This window comes from Salmo salar, chromosome ssa10, assembly GCF_905237065.1.
Source record: "Salmo salar chromosome ssa10, Ssal_v3.1, whole genome shotgun sequence".
Classification (NCBI taxonomy): Eukaryota; Metazoa; Chordata; class Actinopteri; order Salmoniformes; family Salmonidae; genus Salmo; species Salmo salar.
This window is the reverse complement of record NC_059451.1, coordinates 94,595,077-94,616,572: the sequence shown is the minus strand read 5'-3', so window position 1 is coordinate 94,616,572 and position 21,496 is coordinate 94,595,077. Positions and strand designations below refer to the sequence as shown.

Here is a 21,496-nt window from a genome sequence, read left to right as displayed (position 1 = left end):
CCCTAGAGCAATACACACACAAGCAAACACATTAACTACATTATTACCCCGGTCTGTATGAGCGGAGTGTCTCTCTCAGTGTGTCCTGTGAAGTGTTCTGGTAGTTCTGATATGTCTCCGAAAAGTAGAACTGAGTGATGTCATCAACCACCTGTAGAGGAAGGGTTGCAATGTGACAAAACGTAGGAAAGGGTTTTAATGTAACAAAGAGAAGAACAGGGAAGGGATTTAATGTAACACAGAACAGGGGATGTAATGTTTTGGCACCTTGCTTTGGTTGGAGAACCCCAGATTCCAGCGGCACCTCAATGGCGAATATGATGAGGAGGAAGAAGAAGAACTGCAAGAGAGAGATACGCGATATAACCTTTGTGTGTGTATGTGCCCCTGACACAAACCACTGCTGAGGAGGGATTTTGGAAAAGAGGATTAGAAATCAAAAGACAGAATAAAGAGAGAGAGACAGAGAGACAGAAAGACAGAGAGACCGAGATCTGGCCTTGAATCTGTTCTGTAACCAGTGATATACTGAAGTTACAGAGTATCAGACTATCAGCCCCAACAGTCAACAGTCCAACTGACTACAAAGAGAAAGATAAAGAGGGGAGGACAGGAGAGGAGAGAAGACAGGATAAGAGAAGACAGGAGAGGAGAAGACAGGAGAGGATAGGAGAGGAGAGAAGACAGGATAAGAGAAGACAGGAGAGGAAGGGAGAGAGGGGAGACGAGAGAAGAGAGACCAGGAGAGGAGAGAAGAGCAGAGAAGACAGGAGAGGATAGGAGAGGAGGTATAGAGGTTAACTCACCAGCCCCAGCATAAACGGTGACTCCTGAATCGCTCCACAGCATCCCAGGAACCCAACAACCATCATGAATGACCCTGCAATTATGAGGATATACACACACTACACACAAACACGCACACACACACACACCACCATCAGAGCACCTGCAGTCGATATTTGATCATGTATGTGTGTGAATGCTTGTGTGTAAACAAGGTGAGGGGTGTAAGGTGTGTGCGTACCTGTGAAGAAGACATGGGGAGATTCTGCTCCTTCAAACAGCCCTCTGGTCTTTGGGTCAAACCCTCAACCACAACCCTATAGCCAGCACTCCTGTACCTGCAAGCTAACACAGACACAAAATATTAGATATCATACACACACATACCTATCCCAGGGCAAGGGAAAGCCAGGTGAGACACACACACACACACACACACACACACACACACACACACACACACACACACACACACACACACACACACACACACACACACACACACACACACACACACAGCCAGCCTCTATCCTTCGATTCCTACAGTAGATACAGTGGATTCAGGAAGTATTCAGACCCCTTGACTTTGTCCACATTTTGTTACATTTACAGCCTTATTCTAAAATTGAATAAATATTTTTTTCTCTCATCAATCTACACACAATACCTCATAATGACAAAGGAAAAACAGGTTTTTCAGAAATTAGTCACATGCGCCAATACAACAGGTGTAGACCTCACAGTGAAATGCTTACTTACAAGCCCACAACCAACAATGCAGTTAAGAAAAAATAAATACAAATAGAAATATAACAAATAATTAAGGAGAAACAATAAAATAACAGCAGCGAGGCTATATACAGGGGTATCCGGTACAGAGGCTTCTGGTACAGAGTCAATGTGCAGGGGTACAGGTTAGACAAGGTAATTGAGGTAATATGTACATGTAGGTAGAGGTAAAGTGACTATGCATGGATAATAAACAGAGGGGGAGGAACAATGCAAATAGTCCAGGTAGCTATTTGATTAACTGTTCAAGAGTCTTATGGCTTGGGGGCAGAAACTGTTAAGAAGCCGACCTAGACTTGGTGCTCCGGTACCGCTTGCCATGCAGTAGCAGAGAAAACAGTCTCGACTAGGGTGGCTAGGAGTCCTTGGCTAGTTCTTTGGCCTTCCTCTGACATTGCCTGATTGAGGTCCTGGATGTCAGGAAGCTTGGCCCCAGTGATGTACTGGCCTACGCACCTACCTCTGTAGAGTGCTTTGCGGTCCGAGGCCGATAGTTGCCATACCAGGCAGTGATGCAACCAGTCAGGATGCTCTCGATGGTACAGTGTAAAATTTGAAGATCTGAGGACCCACAAATCACCCCCTTCTCCTGAGGGGGAACAGGCATTGTCGCCACTTTTCACGACTGTCGTTGTGTGATTGGACCATGATAGTTTGTTGGTGATGTGGCCACCAAGAAATGTAAAGCTCTCAACCTGCTCCACTACAGCCCCGTCAATGAGAATGGGGGCGAGATTCGGTCCTCCTTTTCTGTAGTCCACAAACATCTCCTTTGTCTTGATCACGTTGAGGGAGAGGTTGTTATCCTGGCACCACACTGCCAGGTCTCGGACCTCCTCCCCATAGGCTCTCATCATTGTCAGTGATCAGGCCTACCACTGCTGTGCCATCGGCAAACTTAGTGATGGTGTTGGAGTCATGCCGCCATGCAGTCATGGGTGGACAGGGAGACAGAGGGGACTAAGCACGCATCCCTGAGGGCCCCAGTGTTGAGGATCAGTGTGGCAGATGTGTTGTTACCTACACTTACCACCTGGGGGTGGCCCGTCAGGAAGTCCAGGATCCAGTTGAAGAGGGGAGGTGTTTAGTCCAAGGGTCCTTAGCTTAGTGATGAGCTTTGAGGGTGCTATGGTGTTGAACGCTGAGCTGTAGTCAATGAATAGCATTCCACGTAGGTGTTCCTTTTGTCCAGGTGGGAAAGGGCAGTGTGGAGTGCAAATTATTGATTTGATGATTAGAGATTGCATCATCTGTGGATCTGTTGGGGCGGTATGAAATTGGAGTGGGTCTAGAGTTTCTAGGATAATTGTGTTGATGTGAGCCATGACCAGCCTTTCAAAGCACTTCATGGCTACAGACGTAGTGCTGCGGGTCTGTAGTCATTTAGGCAGGTTGCCTTCGTGTTCTTGGGCACAGGCACTATCGTGGTCTGCTTGAAACATGTTGGTATTACAGACTCAGTCAGGGACAGGTTGGAACATGTCAGTGAAGACACTTGCCAGTTGGTCAGCACATGCTCGGAGTACACGTCCTGGTAATCCGTCTGGCCCTGTGGCCCTGTGAATGTTGACCTGTTTAAAGGTCTTACTCACATCGCCTACGGAGAGCGTGATCACACAGTCGTCCGGAACAGCTGACACTTTCATGCATGCTTCAGTGTTGCTTGCCTCGGCCGAGCATACAGTGGCAAGAAAAGGTATGTGAACCCTTTGGAAATACCTGGATTTCTGCATAAATTGGTCATAACATTTGATCTGATCTGCATCTAGGTCACAACAATAGACAAACACAGTTACTTAAACTAATAACACACAAACAATTATATGTCTTTATTGAACACACTGTTGTAAACATTCACAGTGCAGGGTGGGAAAAGTATGTGAACCCGGATTTTAATAACTGGTTGACCCTCATTTGGCAGCAATAACCTCAATCAAACATTTTCCGTAGTTGTGGATCAGACCTGCACAATGGTTAGGGAGGAATTTTCGATCATTCCTCATTACAAAACTGTTTCAGTTCAGAAATATTCTTGGGTGTCTGGGTGAACTGCTCTGTTGAGGTCATGCCACAGCATCTCAAATCGGGTTGAGGTCAGGACTCCGTGGGCCACTCCAGAAGGCGTTATTTTCTTCTGTTGAAGCCGTTCTATTGTTGATTTACTTCTGTGTTTTGGCTCGGTGTCCTGTTGCATCACCCAACTTCTGTTGAGCTTCAATTGCGAACAGATAGCCTAACAGTCTCTTGCAAAATGTCTTGATAAACTTGGGAATTCATTTTTCCGTCAATGATAGCAAGCTGTCCAGGCCCTGAGGCAGCAAAGCAGCCCCAAACCATGATGCTCCCTCCACCATACCTTTACATTTCGTAGACTGTATTTACACTCGGATTCTTCTTAACATCATTGAGCATTCTGCTTGTGTTCTTGCAGTCATCTTTGCGAAGACACACTAGGGAGAGTAGCAATAGTGCTGAACTTTCTCCATTCATAGACAATTTGTCTTACCGTGGACTGATGAACATCCGGCTTTTAGAGATACTTTTGTAACCCTTTCCAGCTTTATGCAAGTCAACAATTCTTCATCTTAGGTCTTCTGAGATCTCAGAGAGCATGGTTCACATCAGGCAATGCTTCTCAAGTGAATAGCAAAAAAAAATTGTGTTTTTATAGGGGCAAGGCAGCTCAAACTAACATCTCCAATCTCATCTCATTGATTGGGACTCCCGGGTCAGCTTGACTCCTGACTCCAATTAGCTTTTGGAGAAGTCCTTAGCCTAGGGGTTCACATATTTTTTACAACCTACACAGAATGTTTAATGATGTATTCAATATAGACAAGAAAAATACAATCATTTGTGTGTTATTAGTTTAAGTACACTATGTCTGTCTATTGTTGTGACTTAGATGAAGTTCAGATCAAATTTGACCAATTTATGCAGAAATACAGGTAATTCCAAAGGGTTCACATACTTTTATGCTGCCACTGTAGAAGTGATTTTGCTGTCTGGTAGGCCGTCACTGGGCAGCTCTGCTGTGCTTCCCGCTTTGTTGTAGCGTAATAGTTTGAAGCCTGCCACATCCGACCAGCGCCGGAGCCGGTAAGTAGATTCAATTAGTCCTGTATTGATGAGTTGCCTGTTTGATGGTTCGTCAGAGGGCATAGCGGGATTTCTTGAAAGCAGCAGCTCTAGATATTTTAAGGTCAGAGCTAGGAATGTAATTTGTGGTTTATCTTGTTAAAACATTTAGGGCAGATGTGTGTCAGAGAAATTCTATAGGAAGAGAGACTGCAGATTCTTAAAAACAACAATATTATTAGATTTGCAAAAATGATGCAATCCACGCCAGGAATGGTTCAGAGTTGAAAGCTTAACAAACATAGTCGGGTTGTCACACCCTCATCAGTTATACCTGTCCTTATTATAGTCCCCACCCCCCTCCAGGTGTTCTTTGTTGATCCCTTGTGTGTTTATCCCTGTTTCCTATCTCTCTGTGCCAGTTTGTCTTGTATGTTCCAAGTGAACCAGTGTGTTTTTCCCGATGCTCCTGCCTTTTCTATTCTCTTTTACTAGTCCTCCTGTGTTTGACTCTTGCCTGTTTTCTGGACTCTGTACCCGCCTGCCTGACCATTCTGCCTGCCCTGACCTCGAGCCTGCCTGCCACACTGTACCTCCTCAACTCAGAACTGGTTTTGACTTTTGCCTGTCCACGACCATTCTCTTGCCTACCCCTTATGGATATAATAAATATCAAAGACTCAAATGATTCGCCTCCTGTGTCTGCATCTGGGTCTCGCCTTGTGCCCTTATACGAGTCTCTGCTTTCATGAAAAGTACAACCTCTTTTGACTATGTGGCAGTTTAGCAGATGTGTGGAAACAGGGGTGGAATATAGTGTAAAAGGCTTGGTTTGTCTGTGCAGATTAAGGTAGCCCGAGGTTGATAGCACGAGGGCTCAACAGTATAACAGCGTTCTCTCACAGTTCACACTATAATGATCCTACCTGCAAGGTTCCACATAGCTGACTTCCTGCAGATAGTAAACGCACAGGATGTCTCACATGCTGAGGTCGCATCTAAACGGATCTTAGCTATACGCCCAGTCTTATGACTAAGTCACACAAAGACAAGTTTGTATCAGGTTAGAAAAAACACTAGCATATAACGAGACTATTCTTTAAGCAGTAAAACACTGGATAGCATGTTATGTATGTAACAATTCTTTATGTAATTTTCCACAACAGGTGTCAAACTCATTCTACGGAGGGCCGAGTGTCTGCGGGTTTTAGTTTTGTCCTTTCAAATAAGACCTAGACAACCAGGTGAGGGGAGATCCTTGCTAATTAGTGACCTTAATTAATCAATCAAGTACAAGGGTGGAGTGAAAATCCGCAGACAATCATCCCTTCGTGGAATGAGTTTGACACTTGCTTTAGGCCAATAGTCTCAACAGTCAGGTATCTATCCAGTTCAGACTCAAGGTAGCTGACTGAGGTTTTTGGTGTAACCACTGAGTTGCACACTTTGATACTAAAACCAGGGGACCCTGCAAGCTTTACTCTGAAACCAAATAAGATGGACTCTGTTTTTAAGATGCGGATCATTTTTTAATTTTATTATCTGAAAGCCATTTACTGATATTGGATAACTCTGCACTAAGGATCTCTTCTTCTGAGGCTTTGTTCTCATGGGACACCAGTGGAGCAGAGTCATCAGCATACAAAAACAAATGACGAGAGCAGGCTGATTTCATATTGTTAATGTACAGTAGGAATAGAAGAGGGCCAAGGATGCTCCCTGTGGCCCCACAGCTAATCCCCCTTTGCACTAGAATGTTTTCCATTAACATACACCATTTAGGACTTAACCCAGTCAATGGCCCTGCTATTAAAACCAAAGGCTTTTCACTTGTAGAGCATGATACTAAGGAAGTCTCTAGATTTTGCACACCTGAAGTAGAGTATCTTGTGATAACATTTTACATTTTAGCCATTTAGCAGACGCTCTTATCCAGAGCGACTTACAGTAGTGAATGTATACATTTCATACATTTCATTTCATTTCATACATTTATAAAATAAATAAAATGCAGACCACACTATTTGCCTAGAGAGTTTTCAGCTATACTTTCCATGGCTGTCTATTTACCACCACAGACGGATGCTGGCACTAAGAACGCACTCAGTCAGCTGTATAAGGAAATAAGCAAACAGGAAACCACTCACCCAGAGGCGCCGCTCCTAGTGGCCAGAGACTTTAATGCAGGGAAACTTAAATCGGTTCTACCTAATCTCTATCAACATGTTAAATGTGCAACCAGAGTGAAAAAAATTCTAGATCTGTACTCCACACACAGAGACATGTACAAAGCTCTTCCTCGCCCTCCATTTCGTAAATCCGACCACAAATCTATCCGCATGATTCCTGCTTACAAACAAAAATGAAATGTGCGGGACTCTAACCCGGAAGCTTATAAAAAATCCTGCTATGCCCTTCAACGAACCATCAAACAGGCAAAGCGTCAATACAGGGCTAAGATTGAATCGTACTACACAGGCTCCGATGCTTGTCTTATGTGGCAGGGCTTGCAAACTATTACAGACTACAAAGGGAAGCACAGCCGCGAGCTGCCCAGTGACACGAGCCTACCAGACGAGCTAAATCACTTTTATGCTCGCTTCGAGGCAAGCAACACTGAGGCATGCATGAAAGCATCAGCTGTTCCGGACGACTGTGTGATCACGCTCTCCGTAGCTGACGTGAGTAAGACCTTTAACCTCTCTAGGCTAGGGGGCGGTATTTTCACGTCCGGATGAAAAGCGTGCCCAAAGTAAACTGCCTGCTACTCAGGCCCAGAAGCTAGGATATGCATAATAGATTTGGATAGAAAACACTCTGAAGTTTCTAAAACTGTTTGAATGATGTCTGTGAGAATAACAGAACTTATTTGGCAGGCGAAACCCTGAGGAAAAACCATCCAGGATTCTTTTTTTTGAGGTCACTCTCTTTTCAATGGGTTTTCTATGGGGATCTAGATTTCTAAGGCACTTGCTTGTAGTTCCTATCGCTTCCACTGGATGTCAACAGTCTTTAGAAATTGGTTGATGTTTTCCCTTTGAGAAATGAAGAAGTAGGGCAGTTCAGAACGAGGGTCGAGTGAAGTGCACTGTTTCTTAGAGGCGCACGACCTGAAAGCTCGCTCTACTTTGTTTTCGTCCTGTATTGAACACAGTTTATCCCGTCTTAAACTTGATCGATTATTTACGTTAAAAAATACCTAAAGTTGTATTAGGAAAGTTGTTTGAAATGTTTTGACAAAGATTACAGGTAACTTATTAGAAATTTTGTAGTCAAGTTGCATGAGTTGGAAGCGGTGTTTTTCTGGATCAAACGCGCTAAATAAAAGGACATTTTGAATATATAACGACAGAATTAATTGAACAAAAGGACCATTTGTGATGTTTATGGGACATATTGGAGTGCCAACAGAAGAAGCTCGTCAAAGGTAATGCATGAATTATATCGTTATTTCTGAGTTTTGTGTCGCGCCTGGTGGGATGAAATATGATTGTCTGTGTTTGTTTGATGGGGTGCTGTCCTCAGATAATAGCATGGTTTGCTTTCGCCGTAAAGCCTTTTTGAAATCTGACACGGTGGCTGGATTAACAAGAAGTAAAGCTTTAATTTGGTGTATTGTACTTGTGATTGTATGAAAGTGAAATATTTCTAATAATTTAATTTGAATTTGGCGCTCTGCCATTTCACCAGATGTTGTCAAATCGATCCCGTTAACGGGATTTGATCCATAAGAAGTTTTAACAGGTCAACATTCACAAGGCTGCTGCGCCAGACGGATTATCAGGACGTGTGCATGTACTGACCAACTGGCAGGTGTCTTCACTGACATTTTCAACATGTCCCTGATTGAGTCTGTAATACCAACATGTTTCAAGCAGACTACATTTACATTACATTACATTACATTTACGCTCTTATCCAGAGCGACTTACAAATTGGTGGATTCACCTTATGATGTCCAGTGGAACAACCACTTTACAAGAGTGCATCTAAATCTTTTAGGGGGGGGGGGTAGAAGGATGACTTTATCCTATCCTAGGTATTCCTTAAAGAGGTGGGGTTTCAGGTGTCTCCGGAAGGTGGTGATTGACTCCGCTGTCCTGGCGTCGTGAGGGAGCTTGTTCCACCATTGGGGTGCCAGAGCAGCGAACAGTTTTGACTGGGCTGAGCGGGAACTGTGCTTCCTCAGAGGTAGGGAGGCGAGCAGGCCAGAGGTGGATGAACGCAGTGCCCTTGTTTGGGTGTAGGGCCTGATCAGAGCCTGAAGGTACGGAGGTGCCGTTCCCCTCACAGCTCCGTAGGCAAGCACCATGGTCTTGTAGTGGATGCGAGCTTCAACAGGAAGCCAGTGGAGAGAGCGGAGGAGCGGGGTGACGTGAGAGAACTTGGGAAGGTTGAACACCAGACGGGCTGCGGCGTTCTGGATGAGTTGTAGGGTTTAATGGCACAGGCAGGGAGCCCAGCCAACAGCGAGTTGCAGTAATCCAGACGGGAGATGACAAGTGCCTGGATTAGGACCTGCGCCGCTTCCTGTGTGAGGCAGGGTCGTACTCTACGAATGTTGTAGAGCATGAACCTACCATTGTGCCTGTGCCCAAGAACATGAAGGCAACCTGCCTAAATGACTACAGACCCGTAGCACTCACATCCGTAGCCATGAAGTGCTTTGAAAGGATGGTCATGGCTCACATCAACACCATTATCCCAGAAACCCTAGACCCACTCCAATTTGCGTACCGCTCCAACAGATCCATAGATGATGCAATCTCAATTGCACTCCACACTGCCCTTTCCCACCTGGTCAAAAGGAACGTGAGAATGCTATTCATTGACTACAGCTCAGCGTTCAACACCATAGTACCCTCAAAGCTCATCACTAAGCTAAGGATCCTGGGACTAAACACCTCCCTCTGCAACTGGATCCTGGTCTTCCTGACGGGCCACCCCCAGGTGGTGAGGGTAGGTAGCAACACATCTGCCACACTAATCCTCAACACTGGAGCCCCTCAGGGGTGCGTCCTCAGTCCCCTCCTGTACTCCCTGTTCACCCACGACTGTGTGGCCAGGCATGACTCCAACACCATCATTAAGTTTGCAGACGACACAGCAGTGGTAGGCCTGATCACTGACAATGATGAGACAGCCAATAGGGAGGAGGTCAGAGACCTGGCTGGGTGGTGTCAGAATAACAACCTATCCCTCAACGTAACTAAGACTAAGAAGATGATTGTGGACTACAGGAAAAGGAGGATCGAGCACGCCCCCATTCTCATCGACGGAGCTGTAGTGGAGCAGGTTGAGAGCTTCAAGTTCCTTGGTATCCACATCACCAACAAACTAAAATGGTCCAAACACACCAAGACAGTCATGAAGAGGGCACGACAAAGCCTATTCCCCCTCAGGAAACTAAAAAGATTTGGCATGGGTCCTGAGATCCTCAAAAGGTTCTACAGCTGCAACATCAAGAGCATTCTGACTGGTTGCATCACTGCCTGGTACTGCAACTGCTCGGCCTCCAACCACAAGGAACTATAGAAGGTAGTGCATACGGCCCAGTACATCACTGGGGCTAAGCTGCCTGCCATCCAGGACCTCTATACCAGGCAATGTCAGAGGAAGGCCCTAAAAGACCCCAGCCACCCCAGTCATAGACTGTTCTCTCTACTACCACATGACAAGCACAACGGAGTGCCAAGTCTAAGACAAAAAGGCTTCTCAACAGTTTTTACCCCCAAGCCATAAGACTCCTGAACAGGTAATCAAATGGCTACCTGGACTATTTGCACTGTGTGCCCCCCCCCATCCCCAACCCCTCTTTTACGCTACTGCTACTCTCTTTTTATCATATATGCATAGTCACTCTAACTATATCTACATGTACATACTACCTCAATCAGCCGGACTAACCCGGGCCTTTATAAAGCCACGCTCCTGTTATAGACTCGCTACTGTTATTTTTCACTGTCTTTTTACTGTTGTTTTTATTTCTTTACTTACCTATTGTTCACCTAATACCTAGTATTTGTTTATTATTTTTAATATTTTTACTTAGAAATTTCATTTCACTGTAAGGTGAAACCTGTTGTATTCGGGGCACATGACAAATAAACTTTGATTTGATTTGATACGATGATCAACCATATCAACGCCTGCAGATCCAGCATTACCATTCCACAGATATTCCCCCAGTCAACTTCTTTCCTGATAAAGTCAGTTAAAAACAATATACATCTATCCGTGGTTTGGGACATTCTAAAACCAGACTGTAGTTCATATTAAAGATTATTCTTGCTGGTATATTCCTCAATCTTTCATACATTACTTTTTCAAGCAATTTAGACAGCACACTCAAAATGGATACAGGTCTATAGTTTCCCTTGTCTGTTTTGCTGCCCTTCTTGTGGATAGGGATCACTCTAGTTTTATATACGTGGGGACTCTACCCTGCTCAATAGAGATGTTGGTTAAATGAGTGACACAAGGGACAATAAGTTTAGCTCCATCTCTTAAAAACCTCTCAGGGATATTGTCGAGGCCTGTAGCTTTAGAGCAGTTTAGTTCAGACAGTCTCTTGACAACTTCAGCCTGAGACACTGCTGTAAAGGAAAAGGCAATCACTTGGAGTAATAGCCCAAGACCTGACCCTTCCCATACACTCCAGTACAACCAGGTAGCTTCTTAACCAAATTTGAGGCAACTGTTTTGAAAAAAGTTTGGAGATTGTCAGCTACCACTTCCTTGTCAAACGTGATTTCCACATTGACCTCAAGACCCAAGCTTTTGCAATTTGATTTCTGTTCATCACTATATCCCAACTGTTTCAGGGAGTGCAACAACTTCCTAGGGTTACTCCGATTCTCACCAATTTTGTCTTTAAAATAAAAAAATGTGGCATCTTCAATCATCTGACTAGATTTGTATTTATTGTTGAGAGTATCATTAAGCCAGGAGCAGGTTGGTACATGCAACAGTTGCACTCGCACTCTTTCACGCTATATCCGTCTGTCTGTATGTCCCTGTCCCCCACGCACATACACACACACACATTCCTCAAACCGCCTCCTCAGTCTAATTATTAACTTTAGCCACGATGGAGAATAGTGATCTGCTCCAGGGTGTGTGTATGTATGAGTGTATCAGCATTAGTGATGCACGGGTAAGTTTAGGGTCATGAAATATTGTGTGGCTGAAGGACAGGTGGTGGGGGCGGGTTGAATAAAGCGAAAACAATGTATTAAAATCCATGAATGTATAATTATTGTGCAATTCCTATCTATAGTCTACATTGAGCCTCCAGTATTTATGCTGCAGTAGTTTATGTGTCGGGGGGCTAGGGTCAATCTGTTATATCTGGAGTATTTCTCCTGTCTTATCCGGTGTCCTGTGTGAATTTAAGTATGCTCTCTCTAATTCTCTCTCTTTCTCTCTTTCTCTCTTTCTCTTTCTTCCTTCCTTTCTCTCTCTCGGAGGACCTGAGCCATAGAACCATGCCTTAGGACTACCTGGCCTGATGACTCCTTGCTGTCCCCAGTCCACCTGGCCGTGCTGCTGCTCCAGTTTCAACTGTTCTGCCTGTGGCTATGGAACCCTGACCTATTCACCGGACGTGCTACCTGTCCCAGACCTGCTGTTTTCAACTTTCTAGAGACAGCAGGAGCGGTAGAGATACTCTGAATGATCAGCTATTAAAAGCCAACTGACATTTACTCCTGAGGTGCTGACCTGTTGCACCCTCGACAACCACTGTGATTATTATTTGACCCTGCTGGTCATCTATGAACATTTGAACATCTTGGCCATGTTCTGTTATAATCTCCACCCGGCACAGCCAAAAGAGGACTGCAAGGGTTTGAATCAAGATATATATATTTTTTTCATATACAAATGTTAGAATATTTCTGCCACTTTGACATTGGAGCATTTTGTGTCGATCGTTGACAAAAAATGACAATCAAGTACATTTTAATCCAATTTTGTAACACAAGAAAATGTGGAAAACGTTAAGGGGTGTGAATACTTTCTGAAGGCACTGTAGGCCTAATATTAACTCCTGCAGAATGAAGTATTTATTGCAGTAAAATTATACACCAAATGTGTGGAGTGGAGAAATATGATTTCTATCTTTCAGCATCTTGAGAGAATGAATGTGTCATGCCCTGATTTTTTTCACCTGTCCCAGTGATTGTCTCCACCCCCTCCAGGTGTCGCTTATTTTCCCCAGTGTATTTATCCCTGTGTTTCCTGTCTCTCTGTGTCAGTTCGTCTTGTATGTTTAGTTAAGTCAACCAGCGTGGTTTTCCCCATACTCCTTTTCTATTCTCTTTTGCTAGTCCTCCCGGTTTTGACCTTGAATCTGCCTGCCCTTCGTTACCTATTGGACTCTGAACTGGTTTTGACTTTTTGCCTGTACACGACCATTCTCTTGCCTATCCCTTTTGGATTAATAAATATTTTAAGACTCCAACCATCTGCCTCCTGGGTCTCGCCTTGTGCCTTGATAGAATGTGTGGTTAGGTACTGTCTGTGGAGGTGGTGGTGGTGGTGCTATCTTTATCAGCATCATAAAAGCAAATAGTAGTTCAACCACACAAAATATGCATCCAAGCCAAACTGAAATTTTATCAAAAACATGTCGGGTTTGTTTAAACAGCTTTTCATTTACTTAATCTGTAAATCTGATGTCATTTGGAAATTTTGCAAATCAAATCTTTCCCGTTTTCACTTTATCACATAGTTGGGCGGTTGCGGATGGGTTGTTAGCGGTTGGAAGTGGGTGCAGGTGAACAAACAGCTGACCTGTGCATCACTAGTGCTTGTTCTGCAGTGTGGATAACAAGTCTGATCAGACCAAACCTAACAGGGCCAAGTAAACTCAGTGAGTCTGTAGATTACTCATGCTTTGTTCTCCATTTGAAGAGAATGTAGGGTGTTCACTTGTCTTGGGCGGTATCCAGATTGTTATACCTTCATACCGACCTTATGCCATCCCGGCATATTCAGGAATACCGGTACTGAACACAAGGGGCGCTGTTCTCAAACCCCACTGACACTCTGTAATCCGAAAGTTAGCAATGCTAACAAGTACATGTAAAATCCCATAAAGAATGCTAACGAGCACATTGCAAACATTTCATACAGTTTCTGACCTAAACTATACACGTAACTCAAAAATGCTAATCAGTTTGCTGCATGCACAAAACAAATATTAGCCAGCAAGGCTCTTGATCCAGGAGGGGATTCTCTACTGTTACCAAACAAATGCTTGATTTTGGAAGAAGCTAAACACTTAACTAGATAGCTAACTAGCTACTAAATTAGCAAAACTGCAGAGCATTTAGCACATTTTAGACAGTTACTTTGATAGTTATAAGATGTCTAGCTCGCAAACAATTAGTTGTGAATTCCAAACTGTAATTAGATCACCTGGCTCATGCTGTACAACAGAGTGACTCACAAGGCTCCGGTCTCTGTTGTATGCTTGTAAACAAACACTAAGTGACATGTGACTGGGGACTACCATAAGCTTCATATTAACGTGACAGGTGAAATTAAGAATGCAATGTTCTTTATCTCCTAACGTATTGCACAAGTTGACTGCAGGTATTTACTTAAAAAGTATCTACAAATATTCAAATGTACAAAAAAAACGTGTTGACAGTATTGAAAAACCATCCTGTGGCTTTTTCCAAATACCCCAGTATACGGTACACTGCACAAGCCTAGTGTTCACCCATAAAATGACTGTTTCATTCAATAGAACATTGTATCTGAAAAACAATAGTCCAAACCCTATGTAGTTCAAAAGTTACCAATGATTTACACATAGAATTGAGTGTGATTAGGGAGAATATAATGTTTTTATGGCCATGGTCAAAATGTGGTCGCTGCTAAATAGAACAGAACAGCTCTGACTTCGAACGTCAACTGACAAGCTAGCTAGTGGTTCATGTTCGCTTGTGATAACATGGGCTTTTTCTAAATTAAATCTGCAGAATACAAAACATAATTGAGCCTATATATATATATATATATATTATCCTTTAAAAAAAGCTAACAGACTGAATTCCAATATCTACCCTCCACGAAAAAAGTAGGTTCCAGTTTTCAGTTGCCAGTTGCCAAAATATGCAACCAAGAGCTACACGGTCTAAACTAGCAATGGTCACAATAAACTAATGCTCTTATTTAATCAACATTGTTAAGTACAAGCATATTAAGGTTGTAATATTGTAGAGAACAATCTAATAATTCATTGAATGTGATTAATGGGCTAGCCTCTGTCTTTTGTTGTTCTGTTGAGAGTAGGCTATCATTACACCAGGAGCAGGTTGGTACATGCAACAGTTGCACTCAGTTATACTCTCTCACACTATATTCTATCCGTCTGTCTGTCTGTCCAATAAAAAGCATGAGCTGGCGAGCATCCCAAAAAGTTGGTAGAGATGCTGACTAACTGTATGCTATAAAAATGAGCAAAGAGAGTCGCACACTCAATATACAAGCTCCAAGTAATGTATTGGGTAAACCACTTTAGGGTGAAGAAGGCACAGTGAAGGCACACTGATGCCGAAACGTTGGTGGTTTACCCAATAAAATACTGGGAGCTTGTATATTGACTGTGAAACTCTCTTTACTCTCTGTCCCATACACACACGCACAAACTCCCACACACATACACTGCATTCGGAAAGAATTCGGACCCCTTCACTTTTTCCTAATCAATCTACACACAAAATCCCATAATGACAAAGCAAAAACAGGTTTTTAGAAATTAAAAAAATGTATATATCATATTTACATAAGTATTCAGTACCTTTACATACTACTTTGTTGAAGCAACTTTGGCGGCAGCGATTACAGCCTTGAGACTTCTTGGGTATGACGATACAAGCAAATCCTCTCAAGCTCTGTCAGGTTGGATGGGGAGCGTCGCTGCACAGCTATTTTCAGGTCTCTCCAGAGATGTTCGATCGGGTTCAAGTCCGGACTCTGGCTGGGCCACTCAAGGACATTCAGAGACTTGTCCCGAAGCCACTCCTGCGTTGTCTTGGCTGTCTGCTTAGGGTCATTGTCCTGAGGTCTGAGGTCCTGAGGGCTCTGGAGCAGGTTTTCATCAAGGATCTCTCTGTACTTTACTCTGTTCATCTTTCCCTCAATCCTGACTAGTCTCCCAGTCCCTGCCGCTGAAAAACATCCCCACCACATGATGCTGCCACCACCATCCTTCACCGTAGAGACGGTGCCAAGTTTCCTCCAGACGTGGAGTTTGGCATTCAGGCCAATGAGTTCCATCTTGGTTACATAAGACCAGAGAATCTTGTTTCTCATGCTCTGAGAGTCTTTAGGTGCCTTTTGGCAAACTTCAAGGGGGCTGTCATGTGCCTTTTACTGGGGAATGGTTCGGTCTGGCCACTCAACCATAAAGGCATGATTGGTGGAGTACTGCAGAGATGGTTGTCCTTCTGGAAGTTTCTCCCATCTCCACAGACGAACTCTGGAGCTCAGAGTAACCATTGGTTTCTTGGTCACCTCCCTGACCAAGGCCCTTCTCCCCGATTGCTCAGTTTGGCTGGGCGGCCAGCTCTAGGAAGAGTCTTGGTGGTTCCAAACTTCCTTCATTTAAAAATGATGGAGGCCTCTGTGTTCTTGGGGACCTTCAATGGTACCCTTCCCCAGATCTGTGCCTCGAAACAATCCTGTCTTGGAGCTCTACGGACAGTTCCTTCCACCTCATGGCTTTGTTTTGCTCTGACATGCACTGTCAACTGTGGGACCTTATATAGACAGGTGTGTGCCTTTCCAAATCATGTCCAATCAATTGAATTTACCACAGGTGGACTCCAATCAAGTTGTAGAAACATCTCAAGGATGATCAATGGAAACAGGATGCACCTGAGCACAATTTTGAGTCTCATAGCAAAGGTTCTGAATACTTATGTAAATAAGGTATTTCTGTTTGTTATTTTTCATTAATTTGCAAAAATGTCCAAAAAAGTGTTTTCGCTTTGTCATTATGGGGTATTGTGTGTAGATTGATGAGAATTTTTATTTAGTTAATCCATTTTATAATAAGGCTGTAACAAAGAAAATGCGGAAAAAAGTAAAGGGGTCTGAATACTTTCCAAATGCACTGTACACACACACACACACACACACACACACACACACACACACACACACACACACACACACACACACACACACACACACACACACACACACACACACACACACACAGTGGTGGGAAAAATACCCAAAAGTCATACTTGAGATACCAAAATAGAAAGTTCCTCAAGTAAAAGTGAAAGTTACCGAGTAAAATACTACTTGAATAAAAGTCTAAAAGTATTTGGTTCTAAATATATCAAATGTAAAAGTATAAATAATTTAAAACTCCTTATATTAAGCAAAGCCGACGGTATCATTTTCTTGTTTTTAAAATGTACGGATAGCCAGGGGCACACTCCAATACTGAGACATCATTTACAAACGATGCATGTGTTTAGTGAGTCCGCCAGATCAGAGGCAGTAGGGATGACCACGTATTATTTTGATAAGTGTGTGAATTGGACACTTTTCCTGTCCTGCTAAGCATTTAAAATGTAATAAGTACTTTTGGGTGTCAAGGAAAAAGTAGGGAGTAAAAAGTACATTATTTTCTTTAGGACTGTAGTAAAGTAAAAGTTGTAAAAAAACATAAATAGTAAAGTACAGTACAGATACCCCAAAAACTACTTAAGTAGTACTTTAATGTATTTCTACTTAAGTACTTTACGCCACTGCACATACACACACTCAAGCTAAGTTAAGTAGACCTACCCAGAAGAAGAAGTTGAAGATAAACATGATGTACTTCACACACCTGATTCCTCCGAACACTGCCATGTTTCTAAAGTGATCTCTGTCTGTAAGAGAGCAGAACACTTCTCTCCTATTTCCCTAGACAGCCTCACAGAGTGAGAGAGACAAAGAGAGAGGATATAAAGAGAGCAAAGAGCGATAGACAGAGAAAGTAGTAGAGAGTATAAGTCACGCCCTGAAGTCACCTGATCAGAGAGGTAGCGGAGAGGGGGAGGGGGAGGGGGAGAAGATTGCAGACGACCTGGGTTCTACTCTGTAAGTGATTTAGTTGGTCTACTCTGTGATTTGATTGATTTGATTATTATAGTGTCGATGACCAGCCCACATGGGCTTATAAGACACTGTATTGGGCATTAAGACACTGTACTCTGTGAGTGATTAAGATAGTCTGTTTAATCTAATTATACTGCTTGCACAAAGTTAGGCCCACACTCTACAGACCACAGATAGGCTACCCTACACACACACACACACACACACACACACACACACACACACACACACACACACACACACACACACACGCATAAACACACACACACACACGCATACACACACACACACACAGACACACACACACACACACACACACACACACACACACACTACTGCTAATACAATGTCAACAGCTGCAGAAACTATCAAAAAGACACACACCCATACATAACAACCTACAGTCATGGAAACTTCATGACAGCGATTTCTAATCAACCATGTTGTTCTTTACCTCAAACTCAATTGACCGTTACAGAACGAAGCAATCAATCACGTATCACAATACATCAGGCATAACCCAACAATAACAGCACTGTCTAACTGTGTGCTAAAGTAAGTCTCAATGTGGCACTGTAAACACAGTGTGCAGACATAACAGACACATGCTCTGAATCATGCAAGAGGGGGCGCACTGTTCTTTCATCTGTATTGAGCATGCACACGTCACGCGCAGTCGCATACCCCACCAAGACAACATACAACACACACACAACCACATACCAAAGTGTGTGTATGTGTGCATGTGTGTATGTGCGTTTGCATATGCTTGTGCTTGTTCAGCAGTGTGGATAACATGTCTGATCAGACCAAACCATAAAAGGCCAGATAAACTCAATGAGGCGGGTTAGATTACCCAGATGCTGTTTTCCTTCGGAGAGAATCGCCTAGTTCAAGAGGAAGTGAACATTCACCATACACACACACGCACAAACACACCGAGCCTCTGTCTTTCGATTGCTAAAGTATTGTTGAGAATATCATTATGCCAGGAGCAAGTTGGTACATGCAACAGTTGCACTCAGGTGCACTCTCTCACGCTACGTCTCTATCCGTCTGTCTGTGTGTCTCTCCCACACACACACACACACACACACACACACACACACAGACACACACACACACACACACTAAGTGAAGTAGACGTACATAGAAGAAAAAGTTAAAGATAAACATGTTGTACTTCACACACCTGATCCCTCCGAACACTGCCATGTTACTAACGTGATCTCTGTGTGTAACAGAGCAGTAACTAACTCATTAACACCTCTCTCCTATTTCCCTAGACAGCCTCACGGAGACTGAGAGAGACAAAGAGAGAGGAGATAAAGAGAGCAAAAGAGCGATAGAAAGAGAAAGTAGTAGAGAGTATAAGTCACGCCCTGAAGTCACCTGATCAAAGAGGTAGAGGAGGGAGGGAGGGAGGGAGGGAGGGAGGGAGGGAGGGAGGGAGGGAGGGAGGGAGGGAGGGAGGGAGGAGGGAGGGAGGGAGGGAGGGAGGGAGGGAGGGAGGGAGGGAGGCATGCAGACGACCTGGGGTCTATTCTGTGAGTGATTTAGTTGGTCTACTCTGTGAGTGATTGAGTTAGTCTGTTTAATCTAATTATGCTGCTTGCACACAGTCGGGTACACACACTACAGACTACCCTACACACACACACACACACACACACACACACACACACACACACACACACACACACACACACACACACACACACACACACACACACACACACACACACACACACACACACACAAACATTAATCTGTATTGGGCATACAAGTGTCACGCAGTCACACACCCCACCAAGACAAAACACAAAACAGACACAATACATACCAAGGTCGAATTACTGAAATGCTGTGCACACTAGAACTGGGTCACTTAGCCACCAGGGATTATTCGGCCAGTGTGTGTGTGTGTGTGTGTGTGTGTGTGTGTGTGTGTGTGTGTGTGTGAGGGAGGGAGATTATTCCACCGGTCACAGACAAGATGCCACTTCTCAGTCCAGTCATGGCCAGCTAAATCACTCCAATTCCCCCAAGCAGATACTGACAAACACTTCCAAGACAGATACATCTACACACGCACACGCACACACACACACACACACACACACACACACACACACACACACACACACACACACACACACACACACACACACACACACACACACACACACAAACAGCTAGCCTCTATCTTTTGGTTGCTACAGTATGTTAAAGGGTTGAGAGTAGGCTATCATTATGCCAGGAACCGGTTAGTACATGCAACAGTTGCACTCAGCTGCACTCTTTCACGCTACGTCTCTTTATATATCAGTCTGTATATCTTTCTTTCTTTCTTTCACACACACACGCACACGCACACACACACACACACACACACACACACACACACACACACACACACACACACACACACACACACACACTCACTTGCATCATCCTCTTGCTGTACACCATACTGTGTGGAATAAACCCTTAGATATAACATTTATATGAATGAACCTGCTGTTGTCTGCAAGCATCACTAATACACACACAAACACACACGCACGCATGCACGCACACGCACACACACACACACACACACACACACACACACACACACACACACACACACACACACACACACACACACACACACACACACAACCAACACAGGTGCTTTAATAGTATAGTAGTGACTCACCCAGAAAATGAGGTTGAAAGCAAACATCAGGTATTTGACGCACATCTCACTTCCTGATAGAGCGGCCATAGCGACTCTAGTTGCAGCGGCACAGTTCTCCTATACTCTCCCGCTAAACGGTTATTAACAACGAACCCGCCAAACGACAATTTTAATACTAATAATTATTATGGTGTACAGTACACAAAGAGGAATCCGTTCTCCGCTGAGTCTTTCTCTGCCGCTGCTCTGCCGCGTCTCGTGCGCGTGTAGCGGTCCACCCCAGAGCGAGACCAAGCGGCTGTCGGTCTGTCCTGTCCTGCTCTTTTTCTCTGAATGTCTCACTCTCACTGTATCGCTTCTTCATGTAACGTAACACTACAACATGTATATATAAAGCCACATGTTATGACAGATCTATACCATATGAACTGATCAGGCTATTATCAGAAGAAGCTAAAAACGGTATGTTTGAATGTATGAATATTCTGTTTTTAATATGAATATTGGGATTCCCAGCCGTCGGTGCATTACGTAATGTATAAGCAGTAATATCGTCATCTCTCTGGACAACGGCAAATCGCGTGATAGTAATAAAATAGATCGTTTGATAAATGAATAAACGGATGAATGAACAGCGCACACGAGTATGACTGATATTGGTGGGCTGGGCTGCTTTAACGTTGTCCCAAAAGTGAATCATTCTACATCACACACGCGCACACACGCACACTATAGCCTACTTCTCCGAGGCTGTTGTTAAAGGGCCAGCGCCCTCTTCTGTCTGTCCGTCTCGTGTAGCCTGTCATACTACACTGAATACAAATTTAAACGCAACATGTAAAGTGTTGGTCCCATGTTTCATGAGCTGAAATAAAAGATTGCAGACATTTTCCTTATGCACAAAAGCTTAGTTCTTTCAAATTCTGTGCACAAATTTGTTTACATCCTTGTTCGTGAGCATTTCTCCTTTCCAAGATAATCCATCCACCTGACAGGTGTGGCATATCAAGAAGCTGATTAAACAGC

The 21,496-nt window shown here is 43.7% G+C and overlaps 1 pseudogene; it reads right to left on the bottom strand.

Moving 5' to 3' along the window:
* Positions 1-43: 43 nt before the first annotated feature.
* LOC123724564 (CD9 antigen-like) lies at positions 44-21,003 on the bottom strand (annotated as a pseudogene).
* Positions 21,004-21,496: the final 493 nt, after the last annotated feature.